Genomic DNA, 21,009 nt, shown 5'->3' with positions numbered 1-21,009 from the left:
CAAGTACTGACAGGAGGTAAACAGGATATAAACTTTTTAGAGAAAAAACTGATAGTGTATATCAAAATTTAAGGGTTGTAACCTTTCACTTTATTTTGTTTTATAATGATTATATTATACCGATGGAGTTCCAAAGTCAAATCTACAAACAAGGTAGATTCAGAAATCTAGCTTTTACATCTCTCCCCTCTATCCTGGTTCCCATAGGTTGCTTTACTAAAAAAGAGAGAAAGAGCAAGTATGGTTTTTAAGATACATGCAAACATGTATATCATATTGTCCCCTTTGTCAACAGTAGCAGGGACACTTTTCTCCACCTTTGCCTTTCCACTTAATTACATATCCCGGCCATCACTCCTTAGCAATATCCAGGGCTTCCTCATTCTTTCAACAGTGGCACAGTACTCCACTGTATAGGACTCAGCCAGCGCCCTATGAATGGGAATTTCGTGCTGTTTAAAATTCTTTGCTATTTCTCATAGTGTTGCCACGAATTATCTCTACAAGGATCTTTTCCTGTTTTTACCAACCTATCTCTGGGGTAAATTCCTAGAAGCAGAATTGCCCTGACAAAGAGTAAATGCACATGTAATATTGCTAGCTATTGCCAAATTACCCCCACAGGGGTTGTACCATTTTGCATTCTTACCAACAGTGTTAGGAAAATGCTTGCTTCCCCATGGATTCACCAACAAAATATGTTATTTAACTTTTAGATTTCGACACATCTCATAGCTTCAATTTACATTAAGAAGACCCAATTTAGGAATACCCAATTTAAATTATTAAATGACCATGTTTCTGCCTCAGAAAACGTAGGAAGTACTTTATAGGGAGATTCTCCAGCGACTAAGTTTCATCACAGAGGGGATAAATGGAACTGGGTCGCCAGTGCATGGTTTGCTTCTTCCTCCACATATCCTGGGTTGATGGAAGAACACCTGGGGCCAGGCTGGGTGTGGGAAGCAGCAGAGCTGGGAGAGAGTGAGGGTGAAGGAGAGACAGCAAAGGTAGGCCTGGAGGGGCCATCTGCCTTCTGCCCTGCTGCTGTTCAAGCTTTGAGAGCACCACAAACGACCCCTCTCCCTCCAGAGGATAACCCCTGGCTCCACAGATGCTTGCTAGATGTCTCCTCTAGACTGGGGATTCTAAGAACATGGTGAGCAAAGTTCCTCCCCTCACAGAACTCACAGTGGGGACAGGCATTTCCCACACTGACTCGGCCATGAAGACGACAAAGTGGGCCCTGAGAGTGGGAGTCGGGGCGGGGGGGGTCTCTGGACAGCCACTCAGGGTCGGTCATGGGAGACTGGGAGCTGCAAGGCCGAGGCGAGTGCATCAGTCATTGGCACCGTCCCTGTCTACCTATCAAGTCTGAGCACACGTCCCTAACTGTTCACTCTGGGTGAGTTTTAGTATTTGAACACTTTTGTCAGCATAAATACAGTAAGAGAAAGATAACATACCTTACTTTGCATAACTCAAGGATTATATTAGGAGTCATGCAACAGGATATTTATAGAAGACAACAATGAGATGTTCTAGGTCCTGAGTCTACTACTCCTGCGGCAGCCTTTATGAGCTGAAGTGTCAACTTTGCTCCAGAACTCAGCCACAGCATTTGAGAAGATGAATCTTTGGGCCCACCTGACCCACACGCTGAAGGAGAGGGTTTACTAGAATTGCTTTGTGGATATTGGGCACTAGTAGGCAGCAAATTACAGACAAAAGCATTAGGTTTAAAGACAGTGAGTGAATGATACAAGCGACCAAGGCAGCACTGCCCTCACCTGTGCTACTGTTCGCAGACAATAAACACTGAGCAATAGATAAATGTCAGAGAACCTGGATTTTGGCTTCTAAGGAAAAAACAAAACAAAACAAAACCTCTTATTGGTGCCTGTTCTGTTGTGAAGAAGCCTGAGACAGACCCAGATCTGAACCCCACCTGGCAACTGATAAATTTGGGAAATGGAGGCAGACCCTCTTTGCTTCTCGTCAAGAAAGGTGATGCTAGAAGCAACCTGCAGGGCTGTGGTGGGGCTGAACAGGACGAGGTGTGCACAGGGCCTGGCACAATCCCTGACTCTGAAGCCCTTGCTAGTTGTGTCACTTAAAGCAGGTGCTTCTCTGCCCTGTGCCTCCACTGCCCTATCTGAAAACTGGGGCTATGAAGAGCAGTGTCGCATCCTAGCCTTGTTGTTGTGAGGTGCCAGTTGGTACAACCTCAGAATGTTCTGGGCACTGTCACTATCAGAGCTGCCCCGGGCTCGCAGCCCTCAGCTTTGATGTCGCCATTTGACACTGCTGAGACCCCTTTCCCACGTGGGCATCTTTCTTGAGACTGCTCTGGTGTCAATGGTCCACCCTCCCAAACCACAAGCAATGTCACAGAAGAGTCCCACCAAGTCAGTCAGAATCCATCTTTCTTAGCTGCCCACAGAGGGGACACACTGGGCCTGCCTTCTCTATGTCAGTCCCCAGCTGCACACAGGAGACTTGCCATGACTCACACTTCCATGCCATGCCTCCATCTTCTCGGCACACCTGTCCTGGCGAGCTCCAGCCCCAACACCAGCCAGAAGGCACCCCTCAGGCAAGGGCCTCCCTCCTCCTCCTCCTGCTCCCCTCCTCCTCCTGCTCCCCTAACACCAGCCACAGCCCAACCCCTGGTAGGGGAGGTAAGTCTCTTCGGGAGGCTGATTCTGGGGGATGTTCTCAGCAGCACCTCCCATTCAATCCCTTGATTTGGGAGACATCGTGAGTAGGAAGGACCCAGGCGAGAAAGTGGAGGCTAGATACAGGCCTTCAGGCTATGCCTTCCTGGCTCTTCACCCTGCCCACCAGAGCAGGTGGCAGGGTGCAGGGTGAAGCTCTAAGGAATACTAAGAGTGTCCCTATGTCTGGACTGCAGCCAGTATCATAACTACTGGCAACCAAAGAATGGTGCAAAAAAGCTGAAACTATCTCCAAAATCCAGCCTTCACAAATAAAAGACTTTGGAGACTAAAAGATGGCTCATATTTTTCAAGCAAATGTATAAAGTAAGAAACGGTTCACACCCCTGAATCAACTTAAAAGATAATTGCAAATCAGAAGCAGGGCAATAAGGCTGGGCGCAGTGGCTCACGCCTGTAATCTCAGCACTTTGGGAGGCCAAGGCAGGTAGATCACTAGAGGTTAGGAGTTCGAGACCACCCTGGCCAACATGGCGAAACCCCATCTCTAACTAAAAATACAAAAAACAGCTGGACGTGGTGGCACGCACCTGTAATTCCAGCTACTTGGGAGGCTGAGTTGGATCACTTGGACCTGGGAGGCAGAGGTTGCAGTGAGCCAAGATTGCGCCTTGCACTCCAGCACTCCAGCCTGGGCAACAGAGTGAGACCCTGTCTCAAAAAAAAAAAAAAGTAGGGCAATAAACTGAACTCGACAGGACAGATGAATGACATCCCAGGCATTCAAAAGGCCAGGCTGCAGGACGTCCCACCAAGAGAAGGAGCAGAACAGGATCAGAGGTGACTGCATGGAAATCTACACACTGGAGAGAGAAAATATCCTCAGATCTTGATGCCTGATGACTGGAGAAAGAAACGTCATGTCATAGAGGAGAAGTGGATAAAATGGTGGGTGCACTTCTCACAGAATCCTGAGGCAGGCTAGAACAGCCATAGACAGATTTTAATTTTTACACACTTGCTGGAATTCTCTTGAAGGTAACAGAACTTAAAAATCAGTAAGAAAAGAGCAGACAAACTAATACTAAAATGGACGAAAGACTTGAACAGTTATTTCACAAATGGCCAATAAAGCACATGACCTGGTGTTCAATTTGATTAGTCATCAGGGAAGTACAAATTAAAGCCACAGGGTGATGCATCTCTCACAACGGCTGAGCTGAAACAGACAATATCAAGTGCTGGTGACAGTACAATTTGGTGCAACTACTTCAGAAGACAGCTGAACTCATATATACCCTGTGACTCAGCAATTCCACCCATGCATCCCACAGAAATGCAAACGCATACGTTCCTCATCAAGGCATACAAGAATGTTCGCAGCATCACTACTCTAAACAGGTCTACAGTGAATACACTGTAGTATATACATACATTGGAAGACAAGCAATAATGTAATGAATCTTAAAATAGCAAAAGAAATAAACCTGACACAAGACAACATATACTCTGTGTAATTTCCTTATGCATTACATAAAGTTAAAAAAACAGACATAACTAATCTATGGCATTAGATGCTAGCTTCTCCTAGCAGCTACTTTGACAGGAGAGGCACACAGGAGGGTTTCCGGGGGCTGCAATGTTCTCCGTGGTCGGGAACACGCATCAAGCTGTGCGTCTGTAATGAGTACACTCCTTCATGTGAATGCTGCACCTCAGTCAAAAAGGATACAGAACTTGGGATTTCTCAAAAACATGGAAACCTACACATCGGAGTATGTGTATATACTGGAGTATGTGTGTACACTTAACTCAAAAGAAAGGTGTGCAGAGCTGCCTAGACTCTTGTACAAAATCTGATTAGAAAATAACTGTATAAAAGACAGGGAGAGAAAGGTGGAAACATGAATATGAATATGAGCTATGAAGCACGAACATGAGAGTCTGGCAGAGCTATGTTAAAACAGTGTTAGAAATGGATCTTCAATGTATGAAAAAATGCTGTCTTACTCATACGGCAAATGCAAATTAAAATTAGGAGATCCCATTTTTTAACCTACCAAATTCATAGAGATCAAATGTTTGATAATATGGTCTGCTGACTCTCATACATTGGGGCAAAAATTAATACAACCTCTATGGAAACCATTTGGCAAAATCCGTCAAACTTGAAAATATACACCTGTGTCTCCTCAACCACGCTTCTATAAATTTATCCTCTCCTGTATCTACATGAGAAATCACGTACTGTATATACAAGGTTATTTGTGGCGGCCATTCACTATAAAGACAAAATATTTGAAACCAAACAAATACTGATCAATAATAAGGCTGGTAGAGACTGGCTGCAGTAATGACAGTACATTCATATAATAGAAAACTATGCAGCCACTAAAATGCCTGAAGCTACTCTCCATGTTCTTACATGGAACAACCTCTAAGATACACTGTTAATAGACAAAAGCCAACTGCAGGAAGAGTACAGGTACACAGAAAACATTAATATTAGTCACCTCTAACTGAGGAGACCTCTGAGTGGCTGGGAAACACTTCATATATTTTTAGTCTTAAGATTTCTGTACCATGTGCATGTGTTACCAATCCAAAAACGAGCTATTAAAAAAGAATAAAGTCGGCCGGGCGTGGTGGCTCAAGCCTGTAATCCCGGCACTTTGGGAGGCCGAGGCAGGCAGATCACGAGGTCAGGAGATTGAGACCATCCTGGCCAACACGGTGAAACCCCGTCTCTACTAAAACTACAAAAAACGTCACCACTTGTCATGCGGTGCTGTGCGGTCAACCTGTAGTCGCGCTGCTTACTCAGTTACGCGTGTGCTGAAGAAGATCTTTCTGCAGATATGTCGCGCTTGTATCTCGCAAGACGCGTGAGCTTGGCATAGTGATGTCTTGAGAGGCGCCACTGCACCGCAGCCCTGAGCTGAGCTTGGTAAGATGAGTATCTTCTTTATCTCAGGAGTAAGAAACAAATATCACATCTAAGTATTAGAGAGAGATAGTTTGGAATAAAGTCTTACATTTATACGTTAGGGACAAAAAAAAAAAGGATTTAAAATTCTATTTGAAAGAAGAGCTTTTGCTTCTATTCTTGATTCAAGTACATGATCTTCCAAGAGAAACAGAAAATACCTTGCTACTCCAAATGAGTTGCCAAGCCAGACAAAATGTCCTCCCATGTCCTGGGGGTTATTAAACCACAGGGAGTGATCTCTGAGAAATCATGGTGAACAGGAGACATACTGGAGACATACAGACATGATTTCTCAAATGGAAAAGAGAGTGGACTCTGCCTCACACACACATGGCAGCTGATAGAACAAGGGGCAGTTTGACTAACATGGACGAGGCGCAAAGAATGTCTCAGCAATCCACTGGGTGTTTTCCAGGTATCTGCTCCCTCCAGCTTCTCCGCCACCTGATGAACCCGGCTAAGGGGCCTGCTCACAATCCCACAGCAAATGAGCTGATGTGGCCAGGACACCAGGCAGGCCAGCTCCAGGCGGATCCCTGGACCTCCATCCCCCAGCCTCTCCTCATCTCGGTGGTGCCTCACACCAGCGCCAGTGGGCAGGAGGCAGGGAAGCAACTGGCACTCACCACGAGCTCCCCAAGTTCACTCAGTACAAGCAGTGTCTGGCACATCTCATTTCCTTTTTGGCAGGGTGACTGGCTTGGAGGATCAGCACAAGGATGACATCAACATCTCATTAAGTCATCTGACTAGTTGTCCCTCCCACTCTGACCAGGTTTCTGAAGAGTTCAAAATAGAAGGTAGAGGAGTAAGATCTGGAGGATAATGACAAACGCAGTTCACTAATTCACATCAAGCTGAATCACAGCACCCAAATGGCCATGTCCTGTCCAACCATTTCTAACCATGAACTTGGACATGGAGGGATCTGGACGTGGATCACATTCATAAATGACAGTTTAAATGACAAAAAGATCAAGGTCCTGCAAACTGCGTCACATTGAAACCACACACTAAACCAAAAGGGCTTAAGAGTAATTAATGTGAGGTCCAGGGCCCACGACGGTCCAATGGTTATGACGAGCGAGCAGGGATGGGTAGGGGCACAACATTCTGCCTGGACCCCCGCTTCACTTTTCACGAGTCCAAATTCAGATGACATGGAGGTACTCTTCCCCACTCCTCTCACTGAGAACTGAAAACCATGGGCATTAGAAAATCAACACAAGAAGACCCTGAAAGGTAGAGAGAAGATGGCAGCCTGACGAGGGTCTTGTCCCAAGGGATGACACAGTGGTGGCCCTCTGGGTTTTCTTCTCACCTGGTATACCCTAGACTTGGAGCTAAAGAAGCAGCAGTCAGAAACCGTGAGGGATACTGGGGGGTGTGTGGAAAGCCCTAACAGAAGCCTGCTCTTCCAGGCCAAGGATCCAGGAAGGGGGCAGTCAGACAAGACAGAAATTGACAACACCAGTAACACCCACCTTACTCCAGCCAGAGCCACAAGAAAAAACCATGCCCACCCCACTCCCAGGCCGCAGCTAGGCGCTCCAGCACTCGCCTAACAGAGGATCCAGAGAAGGCCAAGCAGAGAGCCAGGATGTTTCCTGCACCACCTGGAAATGAGTCCTCACCCCTGACATGGCAAGAAGACATGCAAGTGGCGAATAAGCACACAGAAGATACTCAACATCCTTAGCCGTCAGGGAAACACACTGAAATCACAACCAGAGAGCCCTACACACCCATCATGACGGCTACAACGGAAACGAGTGCCCATACGGCCTGCTAGAGAGAACGTGGAGAAAGTGGAGCGTACTGTTGGGTGGGATGTAAAACGTTACGGCCGCTCTACAAAACGGTTTGGTAGTTTCTTAAAAAACCAAGCACACAACTGGCACATGACCCGGCAATTACACTCTTCAGCATTTATCCCAGAGAAATGGAGATTCATGTTCGCACAGAAACTTGTCCAGGAATGTTTACAGCAGCTTTTTTCATGATCACCAAAAGCTAGAAACTATTCGGATGCCCTTCAGTGGGTGAATGATGAACAAACTGTGGTCCACCCGTGGAATACTACTCAGTAATAAAAAGGAACAACCACTGATCCGCTCATCAACCTCAATGAGGTTCCAGGGAATTACGCCGAGTGAAAAATCCAACCCCAAAGGTTATATACTATAAGATTCCATTTATATCACGTCTTGAAAAGACCAAATTATAGAAATGTAGACCAGATAGTGTTTGCCAGGGGTTACAGAGGGACATGTGTGAAGCTGTAAAAGGACACCAGGAAGATCCCTGCGGCTTGGAGGCTACCAATCTCCACTGTAACGAGGTTAGTATCCTGGGTGTGACACTGTACTGGAGCTGTGCAAGAGGTTACCACTGCATGAAACTGGGTAGAGGGTACAAAGAATCTCAAAACAAAAGCTTTAATTAAAAATAAGTAACCACCATCAACAATATTTAAGTTTAAACTGGGAAAACCAAGCAGTAACTCCAGAACAATGCGGTGTTTCTTAAGGCCAAGGGCGTATGCGGGCAGCACAAGGTAAAAGTGTAATCTTACCTAAATTCCTGTATTTGTAATTAGTGCAACCCACGAAACATCTGACGCCAAGAAAATATTATGTGGACACAGCCGACACACCTTCGGTACACATTCTCAAAGAAAAGGACCGGGTCCTCTACGTCCTTCTACCCAGAAGGGCTGGGTGGAAATGCCAGCCGCCCCGCCTGTCCCTGCACCTGAGTCCAAGCACACGCAGGAGTGCCATGGACTGTGCCCTCTGGTTGTGCTGCTCATTCTGCTGTCAGTTCTGACACGTGGCCTGGGTACTTGAGCCTGCACAAGGCAGGGCCCCGGAAACGGAAGGTTTCATTTCTAAACACAACAGTGCTTGAGGAATCAGGGGAGCTATGTAACCTGAGGAGCTCAGCCATGAAGGGAGGATGTCAGAACCACAGACTCCTGCCCTCAAACAGCAGTGCACTTCCCGGTGGGGCGGGCCAGCCCAGCTTCCACTACCACAATACCAGTGTATGCTCTGGGAGTGGCCGAGATGGTGCCAAGACAAGGCCCCAAAAGGAGCTGCCTCTGCAGCCCCACAGTCTGCTGGCCACGCCCCTCTGGGGTCCTACTACACACTTAGGGGACCTCGAGGTCCTCCTGCCACTGCCTCCCAGAGACCGGTGACTGCCCCATCCCCCCAACCTCCCAAGTCAGAAACTGCTCCCTCAACTTCATCTCCTCTCCTGTGCTATATTCATCATCGGGCTCCAAATTCTTTCTTCCCTCCTCAGAAATAAATTCAGGCAGTCTTTCACTTGAGCAAACAGAAAAGATTCCTCCTCCTGTGGAGGTGACATTTGAATGCAGGCAGTAAATAAAGACTTATTAAAGAAGTGAATTACACAGCATGGAGAGTAGTAGCTGGTGACGAGCGCTATGGAAAAACGGGAGACCAGAAAAGACAGGTCTGGGGGCCAGAGGACTCCACAACAAAAACGGGGAGGAGGCGAGGAAGGAGCCAGAGACCAGGAGGAAGCAAGGAAGGAGGTGGGAAGGGCTGAGCAGAAGCAGGCGCGTGGCACATGGCTGGGGCTGGCATCAGGAAGGGGGCCAGGGGCCAACCTGGAAGCATCGGGGGCCACAGAAGGCCATGCAGGTGTCTGTAAGAACTTTGGCTTTATGCCATGTAAAATAAGAAGCCATGCGAGCTCAAGTTTTGAAAGCATCATTCTGGTTGCTTTATTGAAAGTTGACAGTAAGATGCAGGAAAAGAAGTCAGGAAACCTTTTGGGAAGCTCCTCAGTAACCCCATCACAAGATGACGATGAGGAGAGTGGGTGGACTCTGGGTGTGCTCTGAGGACAACAGGCGGGACAGGGTGACACAGAGAGGAGTCCACAGTGACCTTCGAGCAGCTGGCAGGGTGTTGCTCCCATCCCAGGAAGGGAACGCAGTGGGTGAAGTAAGCTTTACAGCTGGGGTGGGGGTGGGGCCAGCAGGTCCACGTGGACATGTTGAGGGCACGGTGTCAATTAAAAGTCTCAGCAATGTCCAATGTCTTATCTCACTCATGAGGTCTTCATCTTGCCATCAGTTTGGTATATTAAAAAAAGAAAAAAGAAAAACTTAAAGACACTATAGAAATGTGATCACTCATACATGACCACTGCTGCCGATGGTTCTGGAGGTAATCTGACGATCGCCAGTCAAGCTGAAGATGCACACACCTGGCAATTCTATCCTTAGAAACACATTCTAGAGAAACTCTTGCCCGTGTGCCAAGAAGACAAGGATAAGCACATCCACAGCAGCACTACTGATCACAGGGAATCTGGGAAAGCATACGTCCACAAAAGGACATCTTAGGTACCGGAACACTACAAAGGCCACAAAAACCAGCGTCATGGGCCTCAACTCGGGCCACACCTGTCAGGAGCTGTGCAGTTCATGCCTCATTCCCAAGAAATTCTGATTTAACTCCAGGAATCAGTTGTTTTAAACTCTGAACCATTTAACTAAAGCTAGATGTAGCCACAGGGATAAATCCAGGAAGCGCAATCCTGTGGCTGTCCAGTCTGATAACATTTATTCAACATTTCAGAACCAGTTCAACAATGCTATATACTGTTTATGCCTACACATACTTATCAAAAAAAGTACACAAACACGCAAACAAATGATAAACACCAAAGTCAGGATGGAGGTGACCCCTGGGGGAGGGGGAGCAGGAAGAAACAAGGATAGGAAAGAGAATTCCAAGTGCCTCTGTTATATTATGTTTATTTCTCAGGCTGGAAGTAGTCATAGCTGGGTTCATGTGTTATTTTTTGAATGTTTTAAATGTTTTGGCACAAAAATATGTTAACATGCCAAAGCCAGAACTAGAGACACACACAATATAGCCATGCCCTATATGTGTGGTTTAGCCATACAGAAGGTTACTAGGTCAGCCTGAAACCACGCCAGTAGCCAGACTCTGCTGAGGGAACTGTGGGAGGGGAATCTCCGGAGCGCCTGAGCCTGGAATTCACTCCTTTACCATCCCAACCCCTCTATGCGGGGTTCCCAGGGCTTTTATACACCCCACCAGGCCCTGCTGACTGCCACGCGTCTCATGGCAGACACAACTGTTCTTAATTTGTCTCTCAAATTTCTCATCCCAGAGTCGATTCCTGAATCCTAAATAGCTCAAGTGTCTGAAAACAAGGTGGATGCTTCATGAAGGGAGGAAAGGGAGGTCCTGGAGGAACCACTCAGAAGGGAGCTTTTAGAGGAGACCAACAAAAACCCCTTCCCTCCCAACACACACCCCTCCACAAACTACAAACCAACATCACACCCTAGAAACCTCAAAGCACACAGAGACAGGCCCTGCACCGTCCAAGGGACGGACAGACACGACAAGACGAAAATTCACCCACACCCAAAGCAGAACAAATCCGGCTCTGTAGTGCTTGCTTTGGGGGACTGGAGGGAAATTTTCCCGTCACAAAGCTCAGACAATAGGAATTCACGACAGAGAAGCTGCTTCCACCTGTAGGTAGGCTCTCTGGCCAGGTGAGAACCACAGAATGTTTCTAGTGCATGAGTGAAGTCACACCAGAAAGCCTATACCTTTAAAAATCCCAGTCTTCCATTTCAAAGACATACAAGCCAAGAAGCTACCCTCTGGAGCATCTTACAAGGAAGCTCAATTCCTTCCACTTAACTTCAAACCCTGACCTTGAACGCACCACCCGACAGCCTCCCAGCATGATGGCACACTGTCCCCCGGGGCTCTTACCTCTGCCCTTCCTGCTCAGAACACTTTCCAACTGCTCCACGTGTATCAAAATGGAAGTGACCCAGCACAAACAAACACTGGGTGTTCAAGTCAGTGGACAAGAGCCTACAGATCACGAAGCAGACCAGAGATGCTGGAGTAGCAAATCAGTACTGTGTAATCAGCCACTAACCCAAAGAGGGGCAAAGGGATGGTGCTGGGGGCAGGATGAGGCAGTCGGAAATACTCCGCTAAATATAGCTCCTGGGCTGCAGTGCTTGGAAAGGTGGCCGAGAATAAGCATCTGGCGCCCTGGGTCATTTCTGTCACTTCCTGTTACTCACATCCTGCTGTTCCGACGCTGCCCGAATCCTGGATTCCCTGTACACAATTCCCTACCTGGAAGCCCCTAGAGACAGACCATTCAAAGCAGCTGGGATGTGCGTAGACAAAGGACTTCCTCACAGAGCACCACACAAAACACAAAAATAGACACCACCATACAAACAAGCTCTTGGAGTTCCCCATATGGAAAGAGACTGAGTGCCCAGGTCCAGGTGAGCTCCACATAGCACTCTGTCAGACCTGGGCCCAGCCCACCAGCTCTGCACACTGCCCTGCCTGCACACTAAAAGGGAACGCGGGCCCAAACAGGTGTCATGCACTTCCTCTCCTGGGCTGCACCTCACCTACAGCCTCAGAGTAGCTTTGGGGGGAAAGAAGGGGTCGCCATCATGACAGCTGACAGGTGCCACCCACAGCACAGCCAGATCAAGGCATTCTCCATCTGAGCCACTCCTGCCTCCCCAGGAACTCAGGAAGCCCAGGCATAGAGCAAAGCCAACTTGGCAAGAAGTTAAAGTCACATGTAACCTACCAGAAGACAGATCTATTTTTTAAGAAACCCATAAAGTAAAATGAAGCAAAAAGTGAAAGTTCTACCTAAAAATGAAATGTGACAGAAATATTCTGTGTTACTTATCTACTCACTATTTTAACAGTACTTCAAGCTTGAGTTGTGTTCAACTGTGAGAAAACTAGAGATTGGACTGCCATGGTTGGCGGGGGGGCCTCTGGCAGGAAGGAAATATTATTACCCATGAAAGGCACCTCAGATGTAGAGCTGGTGCCCCAACATGGGCTGGCCACAGTCAACCAGCATGCAGAAGGCAAAATACAAACAAACGTGGTTCCAATAGCAAAACGCTGGCAGCACCTCAGCCTCCAGAGAGGGGGCTGGTAAAGTCAACTCCAACACACTCATGCAATGGGATGTCACAGGACAATTTTAAAAAGGGTGAGGAGGATGCATAGTCGTGGACACAGAAAGATTAAGTTCATAAAGTAATAAGTTTTAAAAGCAGGTCATAAACTAGTTTGTATAAATAATCCAAATTTTTGTAAAACTAAAGTATATTTAATAATATTCACAGAAAGAGGCCCCATAACTGTCTACATCAGGGTTTCTCAGCCTCGGCACTATTGGTATTTTGAGCCAAATAGTTCTGTGTTGTGGGGCTGTCTGTCGCACAACACTGCAGGATGCCTCTGGGGACACTGAGCGGCTTCCCTGGACTTTAACCACTAGGTGTCAGCAGCACGTACCCCTGCTCCCCACCTCCACAACTGTGACAAACCAATGTGTCCCCAAATGTCCTCTTCAGGCCAGTCTCACCTGCCCCACCGCCTTATCCCTACCCGTGTTTGAGAATCACAGGTCTACATAATAGTGCTTAATCTAGAATCTCAGTGATAAGATTTTGAGTGGTTTTTGTTTGTTTGGGTTATCTGTGCTTAATTATCTATAATGAAACATGTTATTTGTATTAAAAGGGAATTAAAAGAATCTTAGCATCAGGAAAACTTTCCAGGTATTTTGCTATAATGCAATTTTGAGTTCCTAAAACCCTCATACTCTACAGAAGTGCACAATAAAATAAAAGAAGTCTCATGGGAATAGGTAAGCTGGGGCAGGCCACTGAGAACCTATGCAAATTTGTAACCAAGCATTAATGAAACAACAGCAATATTAAATTTTTTTAAATGAACAATTTTTACCACATAAACACTATAGTAAATACAGAACTTTACCTTTTAAAAAATACACAAGGTGGGCTAGGTGCAGGGGCTCATGCCTGTAATCCCAGCACTTTGGGAGGCTGAGGTGGGCAAATCACTTGAGATGAGGAGTTCAAGAGCAGTCTGGCCAACATGGTGAAATCCCATCTCTACTAAAAACACAAAAATTAGCCAGACGTGGTGGCGGGTGCCTCTAGTCCCAGCTACTTGGGAGGCTGAGGAGGGAGAATCAGTTGAACCCAGGAGGCAGAGGTTGCAGTGAGCTGTGATTGCACAACTGCACTCCAGCCTGGATGACAGAGCAAGACTCTGTCTCAAAAAAATAAAAAATAAAAAAAAATGCACAAAGGAACTAAGACACAGTAAGCAATTCCAAGGCAGAGCTTGCGGCCACAATGCACACAGTAGCAGGGAGGTGGGAGAAGTGAAACCAGAGGCCTCGTGTCCAGGGCTGTGCGACCGCGTCCTGCGTTAGTGGCCTCGGCTTTCAGTCGCTGGGCTATTGGACTTCTCGCTACAGAAACAAACCACTGCAGGAGGACGGAGTACCTGCATCCTTCAGCTACTGCACAGAAGAAACAAGGAGCTGAAAGACCTCAGAGTCCTGGTGATAAGGAAAGTTTGAGCAAACCAAAGGTCCCTGGCAGTAAGTCTTGAAGGGATGGGGTGGAGGGAGAGAAACGGGAATGCTTTGGCATTCTTAAGTCTGACAGCCACCACGCTGTCATAACTTATCCATTTTTCTCTGGGATTAACTGATGGTAAATCTGCATATACCCAAAGGCGTCTATAGTAACACCGTAGTTAACAAGTAAGTATCAAGAGGTAAGTAACAAGAAGAGAAAGAAAAAGTTTTGTAAGCTACCCAAAGCCCCTGACACCACCGTTCACTTTTTTGGTTACTGAAGGTCAACCTGATTAAGCAATAAAATTTCCCAGAGCAAAGTGGCCAAGGTAAGAACAATGGCATCTGCTGGCTCGGGCCAGGTGTCACCCTTAGGACAAAGTCTTGTCCACACCTTTTCAAATGAATTGATTCAAGCCTGTTTGCGTGTTCAATACTTAAAGAGGTTAAGTAAACCACAGAATAGCTACCACACAGAAAACAAAGACACACAAGGAGGGAAAAACAAGTAATTTATAAAAGGGCATTATTTATACTGTACTCTTAAAAATGGTTAAGATGCTAAATTTTATGTTATGTGTATTCTACCACAATAAGACATAAATGGGGGAAAGGGGGACATACTGATGTGATAGCATCGTGTTTAAAAAAGGCAGGACACATGTAGCCGGGAAAACTGGAAGTTCGCATATCAAGTGGTAGGACTGAGAGATTTCTTTTTTTCTTTTCCCTCTGGTTTCCTCTATTTTCCAAACTGTCTACAGTAAAAGGTGTCTTTAAATTTATCTATGCCTGGTTGGGAGCAGCAGCTCATGCCTGCAAACCAGTGCTTTGGGAGGCCAAAGCAGGAGGATCCCTTGAGCCCAGGTGTTCAAGACCAGCCTGGGCAACATAGTGAGACCCTGCTTCTACAAAAAAATTTATAAATTAGCTGGGAATGGTGACACCCGCCTGTCCCAGCTACTCAGTAGGCTAATGTGCGGGAATCACTTGAGCCCTAGAGGTCAAGGCTGCAGTGAACCTTGATCACGCCACTGCACTCCAGACAGGGCGACAGAGCGAAACCTCATCTCTAATTAATTAATTAATTAATGTAGCTACGCCTTTTTAAATTTATCTATGCCTTAATCTATGCCTATTTCCTACAAAAATCAAGATCAGAGATAATTACTCCCACTTGCCTACACAACTTCCTTTACCCATTGACCTTCTATCCCAATGGCCTCTGGCAAGGCCTAGCTAAAATACTGGGTCTCCAACCACCCCTGCAGCTGGAGACAGCAATGGAGGTGAAGGAGCTGACTTCACCAGGGAGAGAGGTTCCAGGAAAGCTCTTTGAGGGAGATGACTCAGCTGGCAGCCACTCTGATGGCACTTGCTGCAGGCATCTCATAACCAAGATGCCCTACCCTAATATACCCTACTCCAATTTCACACGGAACATTAAAACAGAGTTTCTTCTGTGGGCTAAGGAGTCCCATGTCCTCCAACTTTTCTGTGCTTTAGTCTGAGAGCTCAGCAGTCTGGGAAAACAGCCATGTCTCCCGACAAGGTCTAACTGTTACCTGTGTGAAGGTACTCTCAAGTTTTGCTCTTGGCAAAGAACTAGGCCAGCAGGGACAGAGTCCAAAGTGTGGGTCCAGCATGTACCCGTAGTCTCAGCTACTTGGAAAGCCAAGGCAGGAGGACTGCTTGAACTCAGGAGCTCCAGACCGGCCCAGGCAACACAGCGAGACCCGGTCTCTAAAACATACTGACACACACAAAGAGTGGGTCCTTCCAGCCCCTTACCAACTCCCTCAGACTGGAAGGTCAGGATGCCAAGTCAGCCCCAGTCAGTGTACAGACAAAAATGGTTCACTGTTGGCTCTGCAGAGATGGCCTCATTCCCCAGCCAATCCACCTGCAGGACGGAAGGGTAGTCATCTTCTCTCCCCCAAAACTAACTTTAAGGAAAACATCTACAAACACATTAATATTGCACTTCTTGAAAAAACGTACCTGAAACAACCTGAACTTTCCATTTTGATCACTGTGAAGCAAAGGTACAGGACCACAGAGACAAGGTCAGGACCATGACACCTGAGGCATTTCTCTTCCAAGTGTCACAGTCATCACACGGTAATGTCAGGAGCTGGGGCCACAATACAGTTGGCCAAGTCACCTCATCCAAGGCATGCCATGGTCCCCTCCTGAAGGGACGGAAAGAGTGCCTGCCTGGTGACCCTGGCAGAGCTGTGTCTGGCAGAGCTGTGTCTGCTATCACATGAACTCAACACTCTGCTTAACAGGAGAGACTACAGGTCCATGAGCAGCACAGTTGTTATTCTAGGTTTCCCAGCTTTGATAAGGGAGCCCCTGACTCCCAAGCCCAACTTCTACAGCTGCTGCTGGTGCACAAAGACCCAGCCCCCTTAGGGTGCAAAGGATAAGTGGATACAGACCCGTTCCAGATGCTGGGGACCTGAATGTAGTCTATAGCCACAACAGTCACGTCCTCAAAGAGAGAGGCCCAGTCCAAATTACCCTGTTCTTTTTCAACTCCCTGGCTGATTTATGTGTTTGCTCCAGGGGCTGTCATTTGTAATCTGTCCAGGAAAGGGCATCTCAGACCACATTCCCAGTCAGTCAGGGAATCACGTACAAGGTCAAGAGCCTACTGGAATTATCCTCCCTCATCTAGAACCACCCGCTTCCTAATTTCAGTTGGATGCTCACAGGTGGTTTATCCCTTCACTACAACGGCTTTCCTTATTCCTCTGATACTTCAAGTACATTGCAAAAATGAAAAGAAGTAATTCCAACTACAGGATTTAACATTTTAAAAGACCAGAAAAGGTTGAAAATATTTTTTTCCACTGGCAAGCCCTGACTCAGAGGGTCTGTGTACCAGCGCTGGGCACACGGCCAAGAATTTGAAGAGATGCCGTGGGAGGGCACAGCATGCAGGGCAGCCACGGTTCACCAGCCTGACCCAGCCAGCCCCTGTCACAGCACGGTGACGACACTGTCCCATGTGGATGGGGGAAGACAAAAATGCTTCCCAGAAGTGCCAAGGAATAGATATACAGCAACAACAAATCAATTAACCCCACAGGCTTTTACACAGTGGCTATTTGGTGCCAGGCATGGTGCGGGGACACTGGGATGAAAACAGATCAGCAAGTCCCAAGACATCCCTTTTCTCAAAAAGTTTCTACTTCTCCATCCAACAGACATAAATCAGAGGGAAAAGGAAGAGAATGCAGAAAATGTCACTGTAGACACAAGAAACAAAAAATCTGAACATTAAAAAAAAAATCACAGGGTATTATTAAAAACTTTCCCCCCAAAAAACTGCATACCTACATCACTTCACTGGTAAACTCTAGCAAATATTTCAGAAAGAACACCAAACTTACACAAACTTTATCAGAAAACAGAGGCAGGGGAACACTGACTCACTAATTTTTTTTTTTTTTTTTTTTTTTTTTTTTTTTTTTTTTTTTTTTTAGGTGATTTTAGTAGGGATTGGGTTTCACCATGTCGGCCAGGCCGGTCTTGAACTCCTAGCCTCAAGTGATCCACCTGCTTCGGTCCCCAAAGTGCAGGGATTATGGACATGAGCCACCACACTTGGCCTCACTCTCTATTTTTTAAAGTACCAAAACCTGACAAAAGCAGAAAGGAAGGAATGAAGGAAGAAAGGGAGAGAAATAAATTACAGATCAATATGCTTCATGAATACTGGTGTAAAAATTCTTAACAAAATAATGGCAAATTGAATCCAACAATAAATAAAAAACGTATTATGAGCAAATAGGGTTTAACCCAAGAATGCAAAGTTGTCTTAAATTTGAAAATCAGCCAATTTAATTTGCCCTTTTAACAACATAAAGGAGAAAAACCATATGATCACTTCAATAAAGGCAGAAAAGTATTTGACAAAGTTCAATACCCGTTCATAATTAAAACCGTCAGCAATCAAGTAAAGAACATCCTCAAACTGATAAAGGATACCTACAAAAAGCCTACAGCTAACATCACACATAATGATGAAAACCCAACGGTTTCCTGCTAAGGCTGGAAAAAGCAAAAGGATTCCTGCCTTCACTACTCCTATTCAACGTTGTACTGGAATCTCAGCCTTTGCAATGAAGCAAGAAAAATAAATACAAGGCATGTGAGTCAGAAAGGAAGAAGTAAAGCTGTCCCTATTTGCAAATGATATGACTTTATATAGAACTTTCTAGGGAATCTACAAAATGACTACTAGAATCAACCAAGTAGTATTTTGCAAGGTCACAAAATCCATTGTATTCTTATATATTAGCAACAAACAATTAGATATCAAATGTTTATAAATTGTTTAGTTAATAAAAAAACATAAATTACATAGAAATGAATCTAACAAAAGACGTTAAAGACATCTACACTGAAAACTACAAAGCATTGCTGAGATAAATTTAAAGCACCTAAATAAAGAGAGACAGATCATGTTAATGCACTGGAAAACTCAACATCATTAAAGATTCAATGTTATTAAGATACCAATTCTCCCCAAATTGATCTACAGATTTAATACAATCTCAGCCAAAATTCTATCAGGCGTCACTTATAGAAATGGACAAACTAATATTAAAATTTATATGAAAACATGAAATACCTGGAATAACTAAAGCTATGTTAGAAAAGAACAAAGATGACTCTAATTTCAACACCTCCTATAAAACTATAGTAATCAACAAACTGTAGAATTATTTGGGTAAAGGTAGACATAATATAGTTCAATAAAACAAAACAAAGTCTGGAAAGAGACTCAAAAATAAAAGGCTAATTGACTTTTGACAAAGGCAGCAAAGGTAATTAAATGAGGGATGTATCTTCAATAAATGCTGCCACAAAAACTGAACATCCATATGGGGGTCAGGGGAAGAACATCAATAATAATCCCAACTGTAAAACCTAAAACTATAAAACTTATAGAAGAAAATCTTTGCAAACTGAGGTAGACAAGGGTTTTCTGGATAGAATACAAGAAGAATGAGCCATTTAAAAAACTAATAAGCTGAATTTCACCAAAAAGAAAGACTTCTGTTCTAAAGGTGTCATTAAAGAAAATACAAGCCACAGACTGAGAAAAACATTCACAACACATGTATCAGACAAAGGATTTATATCCGAAACACATGAAGAAGTCTTACAACTCAATAAGAACCCAATGAAAAAATTAATAAATGTTCTAGCACACATTTCACAAAAGACATACAAATGACCAACAAACACATGAAAAGATGTTGACGTCATTAGTCATCAGGGAAATGGAAATTAAAGCCACAATGGGATAACACTACATAACTATTAAGACACATAAAATTAAAAACGCTGATCACACCAAGTGTTGGTGAGGATGTGGAGCAACTGGAACTCTCTATATACTGCAGGTGGGAATATAAAACTGGACCACCACTTCAGAAAACGGTTTAGCAGCCTCTTAAAAAGTTAAACATATACCTACTACATGATCCAGCAATTCCACTTCAAGGTGTTTACCCAAGAGAAATGAAAATATGTCCACACAAAGACTTGTATACAAATGTTCATAGTAGTTTTATCAGTAATAACCCAAAACTAGAAACTACCTAAATGCCCACCAATAGAATAGACAAATGCTGGAATATCCATACAATGGACTACTGATATTCCTAACATGAAATATCTCAAAACCATTATGCTGAGTGAAAGAAGCCAGACATTAAAAAAAAAAAAAAAAAAAAGTACATGCTGCAGTACTCAATTTATATAGCATTCTTTTAAAAACGCAGAGTAATCTAAATGACAGAAAACAAATCCATCCATGTTTGCCTGTGAAGAGGCAGAGAAGGAAGGATTACGAGGAAATCCTCAGGGTGACGGAAATGTTATCCTGACTATGACTATGGTGACAGCTTCAATGTACAAATGAGAGACAGTGTGTGTGTGTATAAAAACTATCAAACCGTACATCTTAAATACTGCAGTTTATTGTACATCAATTATGTCTCAATTAAGTCACAAAAAATGGTTTTCATGCATTAGAATAGTCATTAAAGAACAGTATGACCCTTTCTCTGAATAACCAGGGTGACCATATAGCTTATCATCCAAGCCAGGAGACTTATGCAAGTCAAAGTGAGTGCTACAGATAAGAGGTTGTGTGAATTGGTACTGCCCTAAAGAAATCAGCACTTAGGGATTTGGGAAAATCAAATACCCAATCTCTTCCTTGGCGTGATTAGATATCACACCAAGGTATCTAATGATACCTTAAAGCAAACCATCAAGTTTTCACATGAAGCAAACGCAAGTTCCTCAGAAGGCAGAGCAGAGCTGGCAACAGCCTCAGCAAGTCAGCTGCACCCCTGACTTTGATTTACAGACAAGGAAGCAATCCCAGCTCCCAGTCAATGAGGGCGCAGGACAAACCACAAGGCTCCTGCCTCCAAGGTCAGTGTCCATTGAGCCCCTCTTTTCTCGAAGAGAAAGAAATCAAAGAATTGGGTGGAAGCCAATCCCACTCTTTACTATTTAACGAACATCTAATTATCTTGACCTACCCTCTATAGCTTTGCAGCCAATGAACAATTCAGCTACAAAAACAGCATTGGCCAGGCGCAGGGGCTCAACCTGTAATCCCAGCACTTTGGGAGGCCGAGACGGGTGGATCACGAGGTCAGGAGATCGAGACCATCCTGGCTAACACGGTGAAACCCCGTCTCTACTAAAAAATACAAAAAACTAGCCGGGCGAGGTGGCAGGCACCTGTAGTCCTAGCTACTCGGGAGGCTGAAGCAGGAGAATGGCGTGAACCCGGGAGGCAGAGCTTGCAGTGAGCTGAGA

The 21,009-nt window shown here is 45.1% G+C and overlaps 1 protein-coding gene across 9 annotated transcripts in view; it reads right to left on the bottom strand.

Moving 5' to 3' along the window:
- The window catches only part of DGKD (diacylglycerol kinase delta), a 114,911-nt gene that overhangs the window by 41,955 nt on the left and 51,947 nt on the right, over window positions 1–21,009 (bottom strand). Inside the window, exon 1 of one of the 9 annotated variants that reach the window (XM_017859376.1) lies at window positions 11,469–11,659. The exons of the other annotated variants lie outside the window; for them this stretch is intronic. The gene's annotated coding sequence lies outside the window, so the exon portion shown is untranslated. Of the gene's footprint in view, window positions 1–11,468; window positions 11,660–21,009 lie in introns of those variants that run through there. 9 annotated transcript variants of the gene reach the window in all.

This window comes from Rhinopithecus bieti, unplaced genomic scaffold, assembly GCF_001698545.2.
Source record: "Rhinopithecus bieti isolate Rb0 unplaced genomic scaffold, ASM169854v2 scaffold_50517, whole genome shotgun sequence".
NCBI lineage: Eukaryota > Metazoa > Chordata > Mammalia > Primates > Cercopithecidae > Rhinopithecus > Rhinopithecus bieti.
This window is presented reverse-complemented; position numbering and strand designations above follow the sequence as displayed.